The following is a 23,445-nucleotide window of genomic DNA, read 5'->3' on the forward strand; positions in this document are numbered from 1 at the left end:
GTAAATCTTCAATTTAAAATGTCAGCAGCAAAACATAAATCTCTTTGATAAGTTTTAAGTCATAGTGTCAAAGTTGCAATCTGGAGTCTAAACCAATTACAAAGAAAACACTCTATTCAGGATTTTATATAACCATCCTTAACATATGTTTTACTTTCTTTTACTTATCCATACTCTGTAAAATTTTCATGTTAACATTTTGAGATTTTTCTACAGACTATTTCCAGATTTCTTTAGGTACTGCAAGTTTACTTCAAATCTAAGTGTTATATCTGCCTGAATAATATGTTGTGTTATTTCCCAGAAGCTTTCTTTTAAGGAAGATCATTTAGAAGGACCTTTTTAAAGATATATGAAGGGGTGAAGTTCCATCAGAAGCTATCTGAATCTAGTGTGTAAGTGTATGTATGTATGTGTATATGTTTAAAATATCAATGTTTTTATATATAAAACAATATATATGTGTTATATACACACATATATACATACTAAAATATTCACATATTAAAGTTAGAACAATATATAAGAGGCTTTTAAATTAACATTTGTAGACAGATTTATGTTTACCAACATTTGTGCAAAATGTCACTGATACGTATGGGGAGGAGTGTCTTTATCACACAGAAACTACCATCTGTTCCCACTCAATAAGTTACTTGATATCTGTCCCACATACTCATAACCAACCCCTACCTCTTTTCTTAATCTATGAAATGGGTAGTAATATTTGACTACAGAATCATTTAAGAACTTCACATGGAACAGTTTGTGCTAAATATACAAATATAGCAGATGTATTTTGCCATTATAAACAATAAATTCTGTTTTCAATCTGTTTTTTACTAAGTCTCATTAACTTGACTTTTTTTCTTTCATATAATGTGAGTCATTAAAATCCCGTTTTAAAATTTCTGATATACATGCATAAGTACTTTTCTATTCTGTGGTGAACTATATCAAGAAAGAAATATTTTAAAAGTACACAGTATACATCATTTGCGTTGTACTGCACAAATGTAATTCAGTGAAATTTTTAAAATTTAATTACAACATGTATAGAAACATTTAAAGCTCAGTGTTTGTCACTGTCATCTTTTCTTTCTGAGGCTTTTATACCCACCCCAAAGGTCCTTGTTGATCCACTAAAACAATAAAAATCGTGGAAAGATCCTTTCTTTACTATAGAAGATGTGAAAAAAAAGAGAGAGCTGACACTAGAATGATATTTGCAAGTAACAAAAGGTACTTTTGAAAATATCTTTAAAAGGTGAGGCATCATCTCAAGAAAACAGATTGCAGCATATTAGGAAAACCAGACGGTATTTATTTGAGAATTCTAAACATTTAAGGATATAGGTAAGTGATCTACTAACAAAAAATGAGCATGTACCATTGAAAGAGATCATAAGGGATAAAAACAACTGATAAAAATTCAATCTATCTTTTTAAGTGTTGCTAAGTGTGCCAATAGAACTTATTGGCACAAGCTAAAATAATCACTGTAATCAGAGCTATAAGGTTTATATATAATGAAATAAAGAAGGAATGATAACATTTCTTATAATAGCAAATTATATTTCTTCCATTTAAAAAATGTATAATAAACAAAACCTTTATGGTATATGTATCTAGATAATGATGCCTATGGATAAGTATTTTTAAAGTTTTAGATATTACACACAAGTGAATTAATTTTACACATTTGAAACAGAATATGTAATTTGTTTTATACCTCAAAATTTTGTATTTAATTTTTTGTACAAATGAGCACAAATATATTTCTTTGGTTGGCATAATTTAACAATTATCATTACATTTTAATTATTACTAAAATAACAGAATATCTGGTTAACACTAAAGTTTGCAAAAACCAAAATATTGGTCATTAAAATCTGGAGATAATTAAAAGAAACCCTATACCAATTAGTGGTAACTACAGTTAATAAAAATAATAAAATTCATATTGAAAAGTTAGAAGCTATACATGACAAAGGAAAAATGTAACCATCTGTGAGCACCCCCTATTTGGAAGTTAATTTTTTCAATTATGTAGATACTCCTTTGCTGTGATATAATGGCGGGAGAATAAACAGATGAATAAAATTCCTCTTCTTTAAAAGAAATGATGATCTATATCATGCCTTTGTTGAATCTTATTTTCAAAGAATGCAAACACCATACTCTCATTTGATCTCAAGTAATTTTTCAGAATTTTTTTTTTACTTTAGAATTCTATGGAAATACAGCAGTGGTTCTTATAAAGCTGGGATTTCAGAAAAAGGGAGATGCTCATACTATAGACGTTTTAATGTTACAGTAAAAGCTATATTGTACACTAATGGCATGATGTAAAAACAGAATTTTTAGGTGTAAGGATTTTTTTTTTAATTTTATTTATTTTTTATTTATTTATTTTTGGCTGCGTTGGGTCTTTGTTGCTGCATGCGGGCTTTCTCTAGTTGCAGGGAGCAGGAACTACACTTCGTCGTGGCGCGTGGGCTTCTCATTGTGGTGGCCTCTCTTGTGGAGCACGGGCTCTAGGCACGCGGGCTTCAGTAGTTGTATCATGCGGGCTCTGTAGTTGTGGCTCGCAGGCTGTAGAGCACAGGCTCGGTAGTTGTGGTGCACGGGCTTAGTTGCTCTGCGGCATGTGAGATCTTCCCAGACCAGCGCTCGAACACGTGTTCCCTGCACTGGCAGGTGGATTCTCAACGACTGTGCCACCAGGGAAGCCCAGGTGTAAGGATTTTCTTCAGACGTTGTTAGGAAATTGTTCAGAGTTAAATAGAATAAACTGTTTGCTCTCCAGCAGCTTGCAAATGGATGCTCTGTATTATATGTTTTAACACTTTTCAAAGAATTTTGAATACGATAAACTCACTTATCTGTGAAGTTTTACCAAATAGCCCCTAAATTGTCTTTGATGATTCAGAAGGAACTTCGTAAATTTTTGGTAGTTTGAATTAATATTTATAAACCTTCATTACCACAATACTTAAGACATGCAGAGGTATCAACTAATTGAGAATTGTGATGAGAGAATGTCATATCAACCAAGCTTTAACTGCGTATAGACACTTCATTCTTGTCTGCCTACAGTGCCAATATTACTATTTTTAATTTTTTTAACATCTTTACTGGAGTATACTTGCTTTACAGTGGTGTGTCAGTTTCTGCTGTATAACAAAGTGAATCAGCTATACATATACATGTATTCCCATATTTCCTCCCTCTTGCATCTACCTTCCATCCTTCCTATCCTACCCCTCTAGGTGAACACAAAGCACCAAGCTGATCTCCCTGTGCTATGTGGCTGCTTCCCACTAGCTATCTGTTTTACATTTGGTAGTGTATATATGTCCATGCCACTCTCTCACTTCGTCCCAGCTTACCCTTCCCCTTCCATGAGTCCTCAAGTCCATTCTCTATGTCTGCTTCATTATTCCTGTCCCTCCCCTAGGTTCTTCAGAACAATTTTTTTTTTTTAGATTCCATATATGTGTGTTAGCATACAGTATTTGTTTTTCTCTTTCTGACTTACTTCACTCTGTATGACAGTCTCTAGTCCATCCACCTCACTACAAATAACTCAATTTTGTTTCTTTTTATGGCTGAGTAATATTCCATTGTATATAATGTGCTACATCTTCTTTATCCATTCATCTGTCTATGGACACTTAGGTTGCTTCCATGTCCTGGCTATTGTAAATAGAGCTGCAATGAACATTGTGGTACATGACTCTTTTTGAATTATGGTTTTCTCAGGGTATATGCCCAGTAGTGGGATTGTTGGGTCATATGGTAGTTCTATTTTTAGTTTTTTGAGGAACCTGCATACTGTTCTCCATAGTGGCTGTATCAATTTACATTCCCACCAACAATGCAAGAGGGTTCCATTTTCTCCACACCCTCTCCAGCATTTGTTGTTTGTAGATTTTCTGATGATGCCCATTCTAACTGGTATGAGGTGATACCTCATTATAGTTTTGATTTGTATTTCTCTAATGATTAGTGATGTTGAGAATCCTTTCATGTGTTTGTTGGCAATCTGTATATCTTCTTTGGAGAAATGTCTATGTCTTATGCCCATTTTTGGATTGGGTTGTTTGATTTTTTGATATTGAGCTGCATGAGCTGCTTGTGTATTTTGGAGCTTATTCCTTTGTCACTTGCTTCATTTCCAAATATTTTCTCCCATTCTAAGGGTTGTCTCTTCATCTTGTTTATGGTTTCCTTTGCTGTGCAAAAGCTTTTAAGTTTCATTAGGTCCCATTTCTTTAGTTTTGGTTTTATTTCCATTTCTCTAGGAGGTGGGTCAAAAAGGATCTTGCTGTAATTTATGTCATGGAGTGTTCTGCCTATGGTTTCCTCTAAGAGTTTTATAGCGTCTGGCCTTACATTTAGGTCTTTAATCCATTTTGAGTTTGTTTTTGTGTATGGTGTTAGGGAGTGTTCTAATTTCATTCTTTACATGTAGCTGTCCAGTTTTCCCAGCACCACTTATTGAAGAAGCTGTCTTTTCTCCATTGTATATTCTTGCCTCCTTTATCAAAGATAGGTGACCATATGTGCATGGGTTTATCTCTGGCCTTTCTATCTTGTTCCATTGATCTACATTTCTGTTTCTGTGCCAGTACCATACTGTCTTGATTACCGTAGCTTTGTAGTATAGTCTGAAGTCAGGAAGCCTGATTCCTCCAGCTCCGTTTTTCGTTCTCAAGATTGCTTTGGCTATTCGGGGTCTTTTGTGTTTCCATACAAATTGTGAAACTTTTTGTTCTAGTTCTGTGAAAAATGCCATTGGTAGCTTGATAGGGATTGCACTGAATCTGTAGATTGCTTTGGGTAGTATACTCATTTTCACAATGTTGAGTCTTCCAATCCAAGAACATGGTATATCTCTCCATGTGTTTTTACCATCTTTAATTTCATTCATAGTATCTTATAGTTTTCTGCATACACGTCTTTTGTCTCCTTAGGTAGGTTTATTCTTAGGTATTTTATTCTTTTTGTTGCAGTGGTAAATGGGAGTGTTTCCTTAAGTTCTCTTTCAGATTTTTCATCATTAGTGTATAGGAAAGCAAGAGATTTCTGTGCATTAATTTTGTATCCTCCTACTTTACCAAATTCATTGATTAGTTCTATTAGTTTTCTGGTAGCATGTTCAGGATTCTCTATGTCTAGTATCATGACATCTGCAAACAGTGACAGTTTTACTTCTTTTCTGATTTGGATTCCTTTTATTTCTTTTTCTTCTCTGATTGCTGTGGATAAAACTTCCAAAACTATGTTGAATAATAGTGGTGAGAGTGGAAAATCTTGTCTTGTTCCTGATCTTAGAAGAAATGGTTTCCGTTTTTCACCTTTGAGAATGATGTTGGCTGTGGGTTTGTCATATATGGCCGTTATCATGTTGAGGTAAGTTCCCTCTATGTGTCCTCTCTGGAGGGTTTTTATCATCAATGGGTGTTGCATTTTGTCGAAAGCTTTTTCTGCATCTATTGAGATGATCATATGGGTTTTCTCCTTCAATTTTTTTTTTTTTTTTGTGGTACACGGGCCTCTCACTGTTGTGGCTGCTCCCGTTGTGGAGCACAGGCTCCAGACACACAGGCTCAGCGGCCGTGGCTCACGGGCCCAGCCGCTCTGCGGCATGTGGGATCTTCCCGGACTGAGGCACGAACCCACGTTCCCTGCATCGGCAGGCGGACTCTCAACCACTGCGCCACCAGGGAAGCCCTACATGTTTGATAGAATTTGCCTGTGAAGCCATCTGGTCCTGGGCTTTTGTTTGTTAGAAGATTTTTAACCACAGTTTCAATTTCAGTGCTTGTGATTGGTCTGTTTATATTTTCTATTTCTTCCTGGTTCAGTCTTGGAAGCTTGTGCTTTTCTAAGAATTTGTCCATTTCTTCCAGGTTGTCCATTTCATGGCATATAGTTGCTTGTAGTAATCTCTCATGATCCTTTGTATTTCTGCAGGGCAGTTGTTACTTCTTCTTTTTCATTTCTAATTCTATTGATTTGAGTCTTCTCCCTTTTTTTCCTAATGAGTCTGACTAATGGTTTATCAATTTTGTTTATCTTCTCAAAGAACCACCTTCTAGTTTTATTGATCTTTGCTATTGTTTCCTTCATTTCTTTTTCATTTACTTCTGATCTGATCTTTATGATTTCTTTCCTTCTCCTAACTTTGGGGATTTTTGTTCTTCTTTCTCTAGTTGCTTTAGGTGTAAGTTTAGGTTGTTTATTTGAGATGTTTCTTGTTTCCTGAGGTAGCATTGTATTGCTATAAACTTCCCTCTTAGAATTGCTTTTGCTGCATCCCAAAGGTTTCAGGTTGCCATGTTTTCATTGTCATTTGTTTCTAGGTATTTTTTGATTTCCTCTTTTATTTCTTCAGTGATCTCTTGGTTATTTAGTAGTGTATTGTTTAGCCTCCATGTGTTTGTATTTTTTACAGATTTTTTTCCTGTAATTGATATCTAGTCTCATAGTGTTGTGGTCACAAAAGATACTTGATATGATTTCGATTTTCTTAAATTTACCAAGGCTTGATTTGTGACCCAAGATATGATCTGTCCTGGAGAATGTTCCATGAGCACTTGAGAAGAAAGTGTAATCTGCTGTTTGGGGATGGAATGTCCTATAAATATCAATTAAGTCCATCTTGTTTAATGTATCCTTTAAAGCTTGTGTTTCCTTATTTATTTTCATTTTGAATGATCTGTCCATTGGTGAAAGTGGTGTGTTCAAGTCCCCTACTATGATTGTCTTACTGTTGATTTCCCCTTTTATGGCTCTTAACATTTGCCTTATGTATTGAGGTGCTCCTATGTTGGGTGCATAAATATTTACAATTTTTATACCTTCTTCTTGGATGATCCCTTAATCATTATGTAGTATCTTTCTTTGTCTCTTCTAATAGTCTTTATTTTAAAGTATATTTTGTCTGATAGGAGGATTGCTACTCCAACTTTATTTTGATTTCCATTTGCATGGAATATCTTTTTCCATCCCGTCACTTTCATACACTTTCTGTATGTGTCTCTAGGTCTGAAGTGTGTCTCTTGTAGACAGCAAAATAAGGGCCTTGTTTTTGTATCCATTCAGCCAGTCTATGTCTTTTGGCTGGAGCATTTAATCCATTTACATTTAAGGTAGTTATCGATATGTATGTTCCTATTACCATTTTCTTTATTGTTTGGGGTTTGTTATTGTAAGTCTTTTCATTCTCTTGTGTGTCCTGCTTAGAGAAGTTCCTTTAGCATTTGTTGTAAAGCTGGTTTGGTGGTGCTGAATTCTCTTAGCTTTTGCTTGTCTGTAAAGGTTTTAATTTCTCCATCGAATCTGAATGAGATCCTTGCTGGATAGAGTAATCTTGGTTATAGGTTTTTCCCTTTCATCACTTTAAATATGTCCTGCCACACCCTTCTGGCTTGCAGAGTTTCTGCTGAAAGATCAGCTATTAACCTTATGGGGATTCCCTTGTATGTTATTTGTTACTTTTCCTTTGCTGCTTTTAATATTTTTTCTTTGTTTTTAATTTCTGATAGTTTGATTAATATGTGTCTTGGCGTGTTTCTCCTTTGATTTATCCTGTATGGGACCCACTGTCCTTCCTGGACTTGATTAACTATTTCCTTTCCCATATTAGGGAAGTTTTCAACTATAATCTCTTCAAATATTTTCTCAGTCCCTTTCTTTTTCTGTTCTTCTTCTGGGACCCCTATAATTCGAATGTTGGTGCTTTTAATGTTGGCCCAGAGGCCTCTGAGACTGTCATCAATTCTCTTCATTCTTTTTTCTTTATTCTGCTCTGTGGTAGTTATTTCTACTATTTTATATTCCAGGTCACTTATCCATTTTTCTGCCTCACTTATTCTGCTATTGATTCCTTGTAGCGAATTTTTAATTTCATTGTGTTGCTCATCATTGTTTGTTTGCTCTTTAGTGCTTCTACGTCCTTGTTAAATGTTTCTTGTATTTTCTCCATTCTATGTGCACAATTTTGGATCATCTTTAATATCATTATTCTGAATTCTTTTTCAGGTAGACTTCCTGTTTCCTCTTCGTTTGTTTGGTCTGGTGGGTTTTTACCTTGCTCCTTCATCTGCTGTGTGTTTCTCTGTCTTCTCATTTAGCTTAACTTACTGTGTTTGGGGTCTTCTTTTCACAGGCTGCAGGGTCATAGTTCCCGTTGTTTTTGGTGTCTGCCCCCAATGGGTTAAGTTGGTTCAGTGGGTTGTGTAGGCTTCCTGGTGGAGGGGACTGGTGCCTGTGTTCTGCTGGACAAGGTTGGATCTTGTCTCTCTTGGCGGCAGGACCACATTCGGTGGTGTGTTTTGGGGTGTCTGTGAACTTATTATGATTTTTGGCAGCCACTCTGCTAATGGGTGGGGTTGTGTTCCTGTCTTGCTAGTTGTTTGCCATGGGGTGTCCAGCAGTGTAGCTTGCTGGTTGTTGAGTGGAGCTGGGTCTTAGCGTTGAGACGGAGAACTCTGGGAGAGCTCTCACCGATTGATATTACGAGAGGCTGGGAGGTCTCTGGTGGACCAATGTCCTGAACTCGGCTTTCCCACTTCAGAGGCTCAGGCCTGACACCCGGCCAGAGCACCAAGACCCTGTCAGCCACATGGCTCAGAAGAAAAGGGAGGAAAAAAAAGAAAGAAAGAAAAAATAAATAAAATAAAATGAAATTAAGTTATTAAAATAGAAAAAAATTATTAAAAATAAAAAAGTAATTAAAAAGAGAAAGAATGAAGAGAGTAACCAAACCAACAACCAAATCCACCAATGATAACAAGCACTAAAAACTATACTGAAAAAAAAAAAGGACAGTCAGAACCCTAGGACAAATGGCAAAAGCAAAGCTATACAGACAAAATCACACAAAGAGGCATACACATACACTCTCATAAAAAGAGAAAATGGAAAAAATACATATATATATATATATATATATATATAAAGAAAAAAGGAAGAGAGCGACCAAATCAATAAACAAATCTACCAATGATAATAAGGTCTAAATGCTAAACTAAGATAAACATAAAACCAGAAACAATGGGCTTCCCTGGTGCCGCAGTGGTTGAGAGTCTGCCTAGCGATGCAGGGGACACGGGCTGTGCTCACGCTGCCAACCCCAGTCCTCTCCCTGGGGTCTGACCTCCGAAGCCTGAGCTTCAGCTCCCAGCCCCCACCCGCCCTGGTAGGTGAGCAGAGTGAGTGCTGGTCTGCAGCGATCCTCTAGGCGGGAATCTCTCCGCTTTGCCCTCCGCACCCCTGTTGCTGCGCTCTCCTCTGTGGCTCTGAAGCTTCCCCCGCATCCACCCTCCATCTCCACCAGTGAAGGGGCTTCCTCGTGGTGGAAACTTTTCCTCCTTCACAGTTCCCTCCCAGAGGTGCAGGTCCTGTCCCTATTCTTTTGTCTGTTTTTTCTTTTTTCTTTTGCCCTACCCAGGTACGTGGGGAGTTACTTGCCTTTTGGGAAGTCTGAGGTGTTCTGCCAGCGTTCAATAGGCGTTCTGTAAGAGTTGTTCCACATGTAGATGTAGTTTTGGTGTATTTGTGGGGAGGAGGGTGATCTCCACATCTTACTCCTCTGCCATCTTGAAGGTGCCATTCACTCTTTTTAATTTTGATAGCTTCATTCTCATAAATACAAAATTCCAAAATTCAAAAGTAAGTAAATTTCTTTGAATATAATTTTTCCTAGCCTCGGTTTTTCCCTATTTTTATTTATTAGACCATATGAGGTCCTCTCAGTGTTCATAGTCATAACTCCATTCTTGGTAATTTCCAAAGAAATTCATCAGGTTGATAAAAATATAAATGGAGAAGTGGATACCAATATGAAAGAGAGAAAGAGTTATCGTTCTTTTTCTCACCTTTGACACTATGTAGACATATGCTACTGACATTATTTGACCCTCAACACTGGGACCCTCACAGGCTCAATTCATAGCGGGTGAGTGTCAATATTCTTTCAAAGGAAAAATCCTAACCATACAGTTCCTATCAGGGTTTTCAATCTTTTTATATATAGTTCTTTGGTCCTTATTCATGGATTGTCCCTTCCTTAAAAAAAGATATCTTATTTTCTTTGGCCAGTGGGTTTCCAAACCCACATTTGTTCTTTTTGACTGATATTATCAGACCAGTGCAAACCCTAGAAACTCCATGTATTTGCAAAATACATCAATTTTTATTTCATCATTTTTTCCTATAACATTCAAATCTTACATTATTTAAACAGTTTTCTCTTAGGTTATCTATATAGTATTATCCAGTTGGGGTATTCAAATTCCTCCTCTTTATGCCCCACATGAACATTTTTGTATTGTTATTTTGTTGTTTTCATATCCTGCCCTTTTCTAAGAGATCACTTTTCTTTTCCTTTTAAAGGGCACTGAACCCTCCTGATATCATTCAAAGCAAGGAACGAGAAGCCTAAAATATTTTTCCAAATCTTCTTCCTCCTTTTCTTTTTTATTAAAATTGTAACATAAAAATGTCACTCTGAAGAAAAGCCTTGGGTTCATCATCCCAGCTCCCCTTCCCTGGGAAGAGAATACATTGCCTTTTAATCATGTTGGCCTTCCTTTTCCATAAGACAATAAAAAAACAGTCTCAACAGAGGTTGCCAGTTATAACTTATGTATAAAAAATGGAATTAAAAACATTTGATGAGGCAGAATCAGTTCCATAGGGACCCCACGCCCCATATTTCCCAGGTTTTTATTTTCTCCTTGCCTTCCTCTAGTCTCTCTTCTTAATTTTGTCTTGAATGATTCTTTCTCCCAAACATACCCTTAGGATCTTAAAGGGGACTCCTTGCCTAATTTCCCCATTTTTTTCTTCTTTCTTACCAGCATGCTTCTGCATTTATTTTCTATTGACTCTGTACTCTAACCCTCTACAAATATTCATTATAGTTAGAAGTCTCAATCTACCTTCTCCTCTGATGCATCAACTGCATATGAACTGAGTTCTTGTGAGATTATTTCCTCTTTCTTATTGACTAGATATATGGACTCTCTTTCGGTTCACTGTGCGGTTTTCCAAATGGATTTATATTGCTGGTACAGAAACATGCCTACATCATCAATCTTATCTTTCTTCTTTAATGATTTTTACCTTCCTTCAAATTGGCCAGTTCCTCCAATCACATTTCTTAATCTCCATCTCATGCATTTGGATGTTAAACCCTGTACTTTCATGGTTTAACACTGAATCATGCCCTGTTATGGGGACTACCTTCCCCTGGGTATTCCCTAGAAACTCTATACTTATCTCCCTTCTGGTGAATATAGTAAGTACCTTTCCCCTGTCTCCTGTTTATTGCAGGCTGAGTGTTGTAGCAGCTATTAACACACATTACTTGCAATCTGGCAGTGTAAATTCTGGCAGAAGATTTGACAGGATGTAACCTGTTGGCTTAAGGGGTTCGAATTTCTTGCATCCTTCTCTGTTTATTCTTAAGGAACGTTTTCAGTAACCCATTTTGCATGGACTCCATTAAAGTTTTACTTTTTCCTGAAAGCCTTCCTTGATTCCTTACCCACTTTTTCCTGCTTCCTGCCCTTACCTGGATCTCCACCATTAGCCTCCATGTGCCTGAAGTACCCACGGAAGTGGTGCATGTTTATCATGGTGTGGTGGGCAGCTTCCAAAATAGCTCCCGGTGACCCTGCCTTCTGGTATGCACAGTTGTCATCCCAACCCTGAGTGTAAGCTGTACCTACTGAATGGCTTTGAACAAATACAATATGGCAAAAATGATGGGATGCTACTTCTGAGTTTAAAGAACAAAAATCGCCCCTCTCTCTGGCTTTTCTTGCTTGCTCAGTCTAAGAGAAGCCACCTGCCATACTGTGAACTGCTCTATGTAGAGGCTCACACAACAAGAAAATGAGGGAAGCCTCTGACAAACAGTCAGCAAGAAACTGGGGCCCTCAGGCAAATAGCCCATGAGAAACTGAACACTGCCAAAAACCATGTGAGTGAGCTTGGAAATGGCTTCTTCTCCAGTCAAGCCTTTACCTGAGACTTCCTTGCAACCTTGTGAGAGACCCATAGCCAGAAGACCCAGCTAAGCTGCTCTCAGATCCTGACTCACAGCAAGTGTGAGATAATAAATGTTTGCTATTTATGTCACTCAGTTTGGGGGTAATTTGTTACACAGCAAGAGATTAACTAATACACATGGTATTATAAATATGGCTTATATATCTGACTCTTTCATTAGCCTGTATAAGTGGTGACAGTGTTCTAATGAAGTAGTCAGCTCTATTTCCTCAGGACCATAATTTAATATAATATAATACAATATTACTATAGTATAATATAATAATGCCTGAACCATAATACTTGCTCAAAAAATATTTATTGAATAAATGATCTAATGAGAACTTCCCATTTCTCTAAAACTTTTTAAATCACTACTGCCAGTAAGTTGCTGTATCAGTTGAGTTCTGTCTTAGTCTGTTCAGGCTTCTGTAACAATACCATAGACTGGGTGACTTAAAAACAACAGAAACTTACTTCTCACAGTTCTGGAGGCTAGAAGTCTAAAATCAGGGTGCAGGCAGATTCAGTGTCCAGTGAGGGCTGCTTCCTAGTACACAGATAGCCATCTTCTTGCTGTGTCCTCACGTGGTTAAAGGGCTAGGGATCTCCCTGGGGCCTCTTTTATAAGGGCACTAATCTCACTCATGAGGGAGCCACCATCATGACCTAATCACCTCCCAAAGGCCCCACCTCCAAATACCATCACTCTGGGCATTAAGATTTAACATATGAATTTGGGGTCGGGGGGACACAAACATTGTCTATGGCAGGTTTCTTGGTAACTAATTTAGGCAAACTTAAGCAGGAAGGCGATCTACTGAAAGGGTAACAGGTAGCTCAGAGACCCGAGGCAGGCTAGAGAAGGATGTTTAGAGAAGGCATAAGCACCAGGAGAGGCTAAAATTGGTCAAAGCCCTTGGGGACATTGGTCAGGACATACTGCAAGGTACTTGGGCACTGCTGGACTTTGGATTCCACTGCTGCCACTGTGCATTTTTATGTCCTTTCCTAAAGACCTCAAGTTCAGAGCAGGGTATCGGTTGGCTGAGCTGTGCCCCCTGCCAGTGCACAGCAGAAAGGACTGTCTGCCCACCTGTTGGTAGATGGAGGTGAGTTCCTACCTCTCTCCAGAATCACCAAAGTGGCATTTCCCCAAAGAGGGAGGGAATCAGATGATGGGGGCCAAAAAATGACAAATGGTCATGGCATCCAACAAACTAATTCTTTCCAAACTCAATAGGAAACCCCCACCATTAGAGGAACAGCTCTTTCCTTAGAAGCTTTAGTATTCTCTTTTAGGTAATTTTGTTTTTCTTTTTAAACTTTCTTACCATATGGATTCCCTTTTAGCACAAATCCTCTAACATAACAGTCCATGCATAAATGTTAACCCCGGTTCCTTTCTTGCCCCCGACTCGACATCTATTATAGTTCATTTTCTAGTCAGATGTGTGAAGAAGTAAAAGAGCATGTTTATATGTTTTCTTTTCTCAGGTATGAAAAGGCCTAGACTAATGCTTTTAGTCTAAAGAAATAAATGTACAAAGCACCTAGTGCTAGACCTGGTACCCACTGTAAAGCCAATGAATAGCACTTCCCTCTCTGTCACATGTGTTTTCCAAGGGTCATGTGAGCTTTTCCTCCTATGAAGTTTTATAAATGGTACCTCTATACTTGTGGAACTAACTATTGTGAATATTCATTTTCTCTTCTCTTACTTATATTCTTTAATTATTTATTTTCAGCCCCAACAAAAAGTCACCAACTCATCCTAATCCTCAAAATCTATATTTTTTCTTTATTTATCACTTGCAATTTTCCTGGGCCTCACTTCTTTCTTGTTTCTCTTATTTTTCCAACCTTGTGGTGGAGACAGAACATCCCACTAATGACCCCCTTTGCTTGTTTTCTGGGAATTTTTTTGAGCTCCTCCTTCTAAGCCCCATCTTTGCTTGTGTTCCAAATATCTCTACCTTTCAAGTTGCTGGTTTCTCCATTTTTCTTTCCTTCTTCACATTCTCTCTGTCTTTGGACCTGCTTTATTCTTTCTGCCCAACCATCTTAAAAGTTCTTTCTCTGAGTCTTCTATTGAACCTCATATTTGCACCTCTATCTTAATTGAAGAACTCTCTAAGATTTTTTTTCTCTTTTTCTGCCTATTTTGCTTTCTATCAACTATAATTTCAGCCATGCATTCAACGCTTAATTATTTACGTATTTATTCTGTGACTATAACTGCATGAGGTGCCAAGGAGACGAAAAAGAACAAACCGAAATTCTGCACCAAGGAGTTCAAGACCCAGCAAAGAAGGAAAACTTAAAAAACCAAAAATTTAGTACAATGTGGAGAGACTGATCCTGCTTGAGAAGATTGAAGCAGGCTTCACAGAAGAGGGAACATTCACCTGGGTTCAAGAAGGGTCAGTAGGGTTTTTCCAGACAGAAATGGGGAACATTATTTCAGGCACGTAGCTGAGTAAAGTCAAAGATTTTGTGGGCTGTTAACTAGAGGATGCATGAAGGCTGAGATTCAGCCCGTGTTGTGCTTGTGACTGCTGGTACCTGGGCACAGGGCTGTATCAGCCCAGAGGAAGGAGCACAAAGAAATCACATGGGCTGGTGGCATGAAAGTGCATCGTTTATAAGAAGCAAATACTATGCAGCTTATTATTTTTGCCCTTTTACTCTTATTCTGTGTACTTGAAACCCCTAATCATGAGCTTTTCCAAATTTAAATTCTTCTTAGGTTAATATATTAATATATAGTACATGTGTGGCCAACCTCAGAACCTGCAGTGCTTCCAGATAAATGGGTTATTCCATTCTTTTCTTTCTCACATTTATGTTTCTCAGTACACCTAATGGCACAGTATCTCCTTAGCCAAACAAATCTCTCTTCTCCAGCTACTGTTTCCAAGTAAATGTTTATTTCCCTTGACTTAATTAAAGCTAGCAGTACAAAATTCAGTCTCAAGTTCTATCATTCTTTTTTCTTCTTTTCTTACTTTCTATATTGTTCTTCCAAAAGAAACTTTTGGAAAAGTGGCCCACTTCTAAAACGCACGCACACACACACACACACACACACACACACACTCACCCAGACTTTCTAGAATTTTAATAAATCAACTATCATTTTATACCTGAGAGAGATCTAGAGGCATGAGAACTAACCTTATGCCTCTTACTCACTGATACAAAAAGAAAATCTCAGATGGTAAGGGATTTGCTCCAAGTCATGGAGTTAGTTAACAGAAGAGTCATTTCCAATTATTTTTCAAAAGATGTGTACAACATACTTCCAACTGGGGCCATTATTGGTGTTTCCATATTGTTGATGAATCATTCAGTACTCCTCATATCAGAAACTTAACATGGGATACATTTTTCCTTTGCTAACTATTTTATTTTTAATTTTGGAACCTTTGCAGACCTAGAGAATGAATACACATTCCAACAAGTTGCCCTTTTTGCGTTTTCTCTTTCAGATATTAAACTTCTCTACGGCCAGTTTTCCACACTTAGAGAGGACTTGGTCCTCTCTTTTTGTGATGCCTTATGATTTGCTCCCTGGTTGTTTGGCCAATGCCATGTTTAAAACTTTCTCAGGCTCCTCCAGAATGATCCTGGTCTTTTGCCTGGGCTGAGTCCCCATGTTCCATCATTCATCCACTTGCTGGCGCCCTGCCCACCTTCTTGCTGCTCCACTGACCCCCATAGAGAACAGGAGAGAAAGGGTCTCCTATAAGACAGAAATCCACCCCCCCCCCTTAACTTTAGCCCTGCTCTTCTTTCTTATACACAATCTGTATTCACCTCTTTAGACAGGTCCCCACAAAGTTCTGGTTTTTAGAAACGATTTGAGGATAGCATATAAATATAGCACTAATGAATGTACAACTTAAAATATATACATAGATGCCTTTATCATAATAACATTTTTATATTTATCCCTTTATCTCTCCAGTCCGAGAACTTTACCTTTATAAAATCCGCTTCAAGTGGCCAGAGCAAGTCTTTCAAAAATACAATTTGGGTCATGTCACTTCTTGTTTAAAATTCTCCACTGCTTTCCCATTGCAATTAGACCAAAATCCAGGCATCTTACCACAGCATGTATGGCCCTGCAGGAAATGGCCCCTGCACCTCTCTGACTTCCTGCCTTCCCCCCGCCCCTCACCCCCCTGAGCCCACGCCACACTGACCTTTTCATTTCTCAAACATGCCAAGCTCCTTCTCACCCCCAGGCCTTTGCACTTACTGTGCTCTCTGCCTGGAAGAATCAGCCCCCAGAGCTTTGCCTGGTTGCTCCTTGCTAGCATTCGGTATCTTCTACACTGACTCTCCACTCCATCACTTCTGTTCTGTTTTCTTCATTGTACTTGCCACTACCTGAAATTACCTTGTTCATTTATTTGTTTGTTTGTTATTGTTGGTCTCCCCCCTCTAGAATAGCACCTGTCCAGGGAAACTTTCTGCAATAATGGAAAAGTTCTCTAAGCAGCCCAATGCAGTAGCCAGTAGTTACATGTGGCCATTAACACTTGAAATGTAGTTAGTGAGACACAAGTATGTTTTGTGTGGCTTCACCCAATAAGTCAACAAAATACTAGAAAATATCAGCAAACCCTTATATGAAATCATAGGGTGTCTATGGCTGAAGTATTGCTGTAATTCCGGTTACTCCACTTTAATAAAAACCTAACATAGCAGAGACAGGTCAGGGGAAAGGCAAATAAAATAAAATAATGATGGAGGGGTTTCTGCAAGGCAGCATTAGCCCATCTGCCTTGATGTGAATTAGATGGGAGAAGGGGGGTCCTCTTTGGTAGACACAGCCCCCTGGCCTCGGCCCCCTCCTTGGGGAGGAGAGTGCCAGCTGGATTAGAGCCAGCACTCTCCAGGGCCAGTCTGAAAAACTGTAAGGTTGGCCCAGTGTTTCTGCAAATGGTTAAAATTATTTATATTCTTCAGCAGTCTACAATGGTCTAAGTGGTGGGCAACTAGTCACCTGATAACATTTTATAAAACTGTAAAGTATAGATATATGGTGAAATATATATATATATATATATATATATATATATATATATATATAAATATATAAAGATAGAGAGAGATTGAGATGGAGAGAGAGGTGAATAAACGGAGAGTTTATCAACTTTGGAAAACTGGAAGTAGGAGCACACTTTGAAACTGAATCTACAGTGTTAGGACCAAAGAAATTTTTTAAAGCAACTTGCACTCCTAGATTACAGACTTAAATGTATATCTTTTTTTAAAATTAATTAATTAATTAATCGATCTATCTATTTATTTTTGGCTGCACTGGGTCTTCTTTGCTGCATGCGGGCTTTCTCTAGTTGCAGCGAGCAGCGGCTACTCTTCGTTGTGGTGCGCGGGCTTCTCATTGTAGTGGCCTCTCTTGTTGTGGAGCACGGGCTCTCGATGCTCAGGCGTCAGTAGTTGTGGCACACAGGCTTAGTTGTTCTGTGGCATGTGGGATCTTCCCCGACCAGGGCTCGAACCTGTGTCCCATGCATTGGCAGGTGGATTCTTAACCACTGCGCCACAAGGGAAGTCCCGCTAAATGTATATCTTTTAAAGAAGAGTTCTAATAGACAACTATGGATTAAAAATAATTCACCATTTTAAAATAATTTAATATTTCAAAGTTCAGATCTGCATGATCTTAAGCCTATATTCCAGAACTCTGATGATACATTTCTATCTCATGCCCATGACTACCTCTCTAGGACTCTGTTCTTGGGAGGTTATCAATGACCCCTATCTCTCCAGAATCATCAGTTTTTCTCTGCCTTCTCCCTCCTTGACTCATCTGTGACATTCAGCTCTGATGACCACCCACTCCTTGGAATTCAAAAAACATTTTATAGAGGGCTTATTATGTGCCAGACACTGTGTAAAATCACAAGGAAATAAAAATCCTTTCCCTCAAGGAGTTCATAGTTTTTGGAGGCAGGCACATGAATTAGTAATTTCACTGCAGCATGATGAGTGCAAAGGAGGTGAATGCGCTAGATCCTTAAGAAGCATAGAGAATGGAACGATTTACACCATTTAGAGAAGAGAAAGAACCCCAGTTTAAAGGATGGCCTGAAGTTTGCTTGCCGGATAATGTGGAAGGCCTGGCATTCCAAACAGAGGAGGGACAATACACAAAGGATGGAAATGTGATCAAACAGAGAACTAGAAATAGCCTGGAACTGCTAGGGTGAAAAGTGTGAAGGGAGGGTAGTGGTAAGGCTGTACTAGGAGGCAAGACAGGGGCTGGAGCCCGGAGCCCTGAAGGCTTTAAGCAGAGGGATAATAGGGTCAGAAAAGATCACTATGGTGGGGAATAGGGGAGGGGGCAAGAGAAAGGGCAGAGACCAGTTAGGGACGGTCACAGTAAGCCAGGCATGTGAAGGTCAGAACTGGAGTTACGTGCATTGCCAGTAGGGATAAGAGTTGTAGATCATTCAGGGGTGATCGGCAGATTGAACCTAAGCCTTGGTGATTGGTTAGATGAGAAATGAAGGAAGAAATGAGGACTCCCAGATCTCTGGCTTGGGTAAATCGGGGAATAGAAATGTCATCAACCAAATTAAGAAGGAGCAAAGGTAGAACAAGTGTTGACAGAGACACAGTAAGCTTGGTCTCGGACTTGCTAATTTGACCCATGTCAGATACTGGACAAGGATAGAAGAAGGTAAAACAATCTCAGCTTTGCCACTCAATTACTTTACTTACCCTAAGCAAATTATATAAGATTTCTGGGTTTCAGTTTCCTGACCGGTAAAGCAGTCGGCACAGTGCCTGGCATAGGATATTTCCATATGATCAGACTTCCTCAACAACCCTGTAAGGTGGAAAAGGTATTATTCTCAAGAAATTGAAGCCCCAAATAACTTGCAGAAATTATAATGGTATATGTAAAAACACTTTGTAAAAGTATATTGTTTAATTGCTATTGTTGTTTCTTGTTGCTGTACTCATAGTCAGTACTACAGCAATGCACATACAATTGGCCTTTAATTGTCCCATGATGATAACAGTTTTCATAGTTTCATGATAGGCTGAGCGCTAAGACTGGTCCTGGCTATCATTTACGCAGAATGCTAAGAACACGGCACATTCTCAGTCTGTGCTTATGAGGCGTGAGCCTACGGAAATCCACTCACTGAGAAGCTGGAGCTTTCTTTGGTAGTTTGTTCCATCTTCAGCTGCCTCTGAATGGTGTTTACCCCAAGGGGGAAAAATAGAATTCTCTGGGCAATATAGTACCTTAAATACTAGAGAATCTGTGCATAGGTTGTGTTATACATTGGCAGAAATAAAAATTTACTGTGTTGCCAAAATGGAACATTATAATGCTAAAAATTAAGAAATATTCATTTTAATTTCTGTTGGCAGTAAAACTGAGTAATACGATCATGTAGAAAATGTCCTGGGTCTGTTGCAGAATAAAAAGTTGTTTTTAAAAAACTAACAACTTTGAGCACAAGGCAGTTTCTGTTTTCACTTTACCCTCAAGAACTCATTGCACCCGTGAGTCTGAACCCATGAGAATAATAAAATAATTATAGTTTTATTTTACTGTATTCTGACACTGAATATGATCCACTAAGTCTGCATATTTCAGGTAGGGGAAAAAACCCAAAACTGGCTAGATAAAGCTGATATTTTTTCATAAGCTTAGATTTTCTCTGAAGAGACTTTTGTCATCTTTTACATATTTCTTCCTAAAACTTTCCTTGTCGATGATCTTCTCACTCTGAGCACACCAATGAATCCAGCTGTCACACATAGACACAAATCCCAAGCAATATTTTTAAAGAATTTATCAATTAACCAAGCAGTGCTTTATTCTGAATCTTGTGCCTCTGAGCGCAGACACTAGGAAAGAATATTATAAGAGTGATGCAAATAGCATTTGTTTTGGGACTCCGCTCTCACAGTGATTGGTGATTTTTTTTTGAAAGAAATATAAAGATTGCCAAGGAGAACTTTAAGCCTGTCCACTGCACAGCAATTTCGTTTTGAAATGCACCCAGTTCAAGGGTTAAGTGAAAGCAAAGAAGTCACTTCAACCATGTTTTTGAAGAAAATGAAACAGCTTGATGTAAGTTAAATGAAGGGAGTCTATGACTTAAAAGAAATGGACAGATAGAGAAAAAGGTCACAAGATTAAATTTTCCCTGAGGGGAAAGTCCTTCTTTGGAATCATTAACCTCCTTCTAGGTCACTCCTGGAAAAACAGCGGGAAATCCTCTTGTGCCTGGAAAGATGGGTGCATCCCAGCAGCCCACTGACCTGGTGACTGAGAGACAGACCCGACTGTGCCCCCAGTTCCCCTGCGGGCATGCTTGATTTTAGACCTCTGTTTTAAAGAAACAAGATCTCTTCTTTTTGAACTCCGGAATAACAAAATATAAAATATGTTTTTAACGTGAAAAGTCTAATGTTCTTTCCCGTAGAACAAAGGAAATACATAAAAAGTGGTGGCAGTTGTCCCTGAATTGCAGTGATTTTGTGAGGTTTTTCCCCCATTTTCCACTCTTTCTATAAAATTTTCTTATAGTTTCTAAATTTTAAAAAGTTGTCTTTGCTTTAAAAATATGTAATTATTCTATATCCATATAGATTTGTGAGTGTTAACTAGTGTTAAGGGGGTGTTCTTGAGTGGAAGAGGCAAACTCTTCTCTCATGTGCATTAACCACTTTTTCAACATATTTTCTGCAATTTCTGTTTACTTATATACTGATGAATGAAAAGAGGACATAAGTACACTAATAAAATCTTTTGAGACTAAAACAAAATTTAAAAACAAAAAAGTATACATACATCCTGGCAAAATTATTTTTACAAATCTCTCTTCAATTTATTTTTCCTTCACCAAATTAAGAATAAGTATGATTATCCATGTATAGTTGCTAAACAACTTTGGTTAAAATAAATCTGATTTCTAAACTTCAAAATAATAGTAATTCCATTCTGCATCCCAAGTTTTCCTAACATAATGCACCATAAAGTAAAACTCCATGTTAAAAATGGAATTGACTATCACAAAGCATGAAACAGAAAAATAAGCCAAAGTTAAGACAAAACTAAAAGCCCTGAAGAGTGCAAGAGCCCAATGGGAGGGTTTTTTTTCTTGCCTCTTTGAAGTCTTTAAATTGATATTAAAGAAAAGGGACAAAATCTTTTAGAGTTGCAAAGAAAAGAAAGCTGAATAAACCACTCACTGCTGTATAGAGGAACATGAAGAGAAAAGTGCTCTGTTCAGGTTTTGCCAGTGGTTTGAATATTCTTTTCCAAATTGGTTCTAAAGCAAGAGAGAGTGTTAAAGATTTTAAAAGACAATGAGACAATTCCACCGTCCCTAGAGAATAAAGACAAACTGGAGCATCAATGAGACATAAAAGGAAAATGCACTTTGTGAATCCGAACACAGCCTAGGTGTAGGGACGGCATCTGCTAAGCTCACATGCCTCACTCATTATCTTTTGCTCGTGTTCACACACTGATTGAACAACCAAGGAGTAAGAATCTTAGATTGCATGCAGGTAACTTATTATGTAATATAGATTGGGTACAAAGGTAACAATTTCCTGGCTGTGGTATGGTAAGAAAAAGAATTGTATGCCTCACTGTTTTCGAGTCAAAATGCATTTCTGAAGCAGGAAATCAAAAACACATCATAAACCCTACAACTAGACTAAACACATTAAATCTACTGATATTAGTAACTGTCACAATGCTGCCAGCCTCAGGGAGCAGCACCTACTGACAACTACCCACTCCCTACCTCTGAACACACTTTTCTCAGATACTTTGCGAAGAAAAGTGAACAAATATTCCATTGTTGCTGCAGTTTATTAAATGGTCCCTTGGAACTCCCTGCAGACGCTGCTTAAACAAAAATAACGAATGGGACATGCATATGATGCACAACGCAGATCTGAACTGAGAAGCGAAATAAAAGGTTTCAAGTGACATAGGCCAGAACATGTCTGAGCCCCCTCCCCCAAATAAATCACTAAAATGTCCATTCTCGACATTGCCTTTGTTTTCATTTACTTCAAAATACATCTTCTTAACTCTTCACTCATTTTACCTTAACTTCACCTTTAAGTAGCAAAATAATATTTTAAAATTTTGAGGATCTGAAAAATACCCAGCTTCCCCCAAAACATATATATATATATATATATATATATATATATATATATATATATATATATATACACACACACACACATATGGTTCTGTTTTAGATGGACTTCTACTTACTACAATGCCTGCTTATTGCTGAGGCTTCACAAAGTTTTATAGTTATCTGGCATTTCAAAATAAGGCTTATATTTCTTTCCTTCAATTTCAGTTGAAGGGCAGATATCTTTCTAGCATCAGTTAATTGTTGGCATAGCATCTGATCCATTTGTTCACATGGCCAGACTTACTCCTTTTAAGCTGACTCCTTTGTTTACAGTCATTTCTTTCCCACTGCCCACCAACCCACAGCCCATTTTTCTTTCTGGTACAAGACGAAGGAAGGAAAGGGTAGGAACCTATCTGATGAGAGGACATACTGTACTCTCAGGCAGGTACACCTGGTGCCCCCTTTTCTCAGGAAACCACCTTCAAGAAAAATGCCATGTGGAGCTGAAACAATTATAAAGGTGCCAATTATCACCTCCTGAAAAACCTTAAGAATTTAAAACAATGTTATATACCTCACATGGTACCTTTCCTTTGTTCCCATCCCCTCCTCCTCAAACCGCCCCCTCCCCCCCCAAAAAACAGCCTTCTGTTTTCATTTATCTTGAAGATGTATAAAGTAATTGATATTAAGGAAGTGATCATGAATAATTTTCTGACAGTATGAAACTGATGATGTTTGATGACTGCCAAATCTTTCTATTTTATAGAAATTATAGTTTCAAAATGAAAAGATTTGATGGTTCTAGTCTGAAATAAAATTTCAAAAATGAGTCAGCTACTGTGAAGGAAAGACAAAGGAAAAGAAAAAAGAAAACCCAACAGAAAATCTGCAGGTAAAATGTTTTATTTCTGGGCTTCCCTGGTGGCGCAGTGGTTGAGAGTCCGCCTGCCGATGCAGGGCACACGGGTTCGTGCCCCGGTCTGGGAAGATCCCACATGCCGCGGAGTGGGTGGGCCTGTGAGCCATGGCTGCTGAGCCTGCGCATCCGGAGCCTGTGCTCTGCAAGGGAGAGGCCACAACAGTGAGAGGCCCGCGTACCGCAAAAAAAAAAAAAAAAAAGGTTTTATTTCCATTTGTTTCCAGTGCCTTGCTGTTTGAGGGGCTAGGAGGAGGCTAATACAGCTCACTTTAGCAGTACTAATTG

At 38.2% G+C, this 23,445-nt stretch overlaps 1 long non-coding RNA gene across 1 annotated transcript in view; it reads left to right on the forward strand.

Annotated features, from left to right (window-relative positions):
* LOC141276190 (uncharacterized) overlaps window positions 1-23,120 on the forward strand; it is a 25,777-nt gene extending 2,657 nt beyond the window's left edge. The window contains exons 1-3 of the long non-coding RNA XR_012325359.1: window positions 1-395; window positions 1,268-1,356; window positions 23,008-23,120. The exon at window positions 1-395 is cut by the window's left edge and continues 2,657 nt beyond it. This is a non-coding gene — a long non-coding RNA (uncharacterized lncRNA). The remainder of the gene's footprint in view (window positions 396-1,267; window positions 1,357-23,007) is intronic.
* Window positions 23,121-23,445: the final 325 nt, after the last annotated feature.

The sequence above is a fragment of the Tursiops truncatus genome, chromosome 13 (genome assembly GCF_011762595.2).
Source record: "Tursiops truncatus isolate mTurTru1 chromosome 13, mTurTru1.mat.Y, whole genome shotgun sequence".
Taxonomy (NCBI): Eukaryota; Metazoa; Chordata; class Mammalia; order Artiodactyla; family Delphinidae; genus Tursiops; species Tursiops truncatus.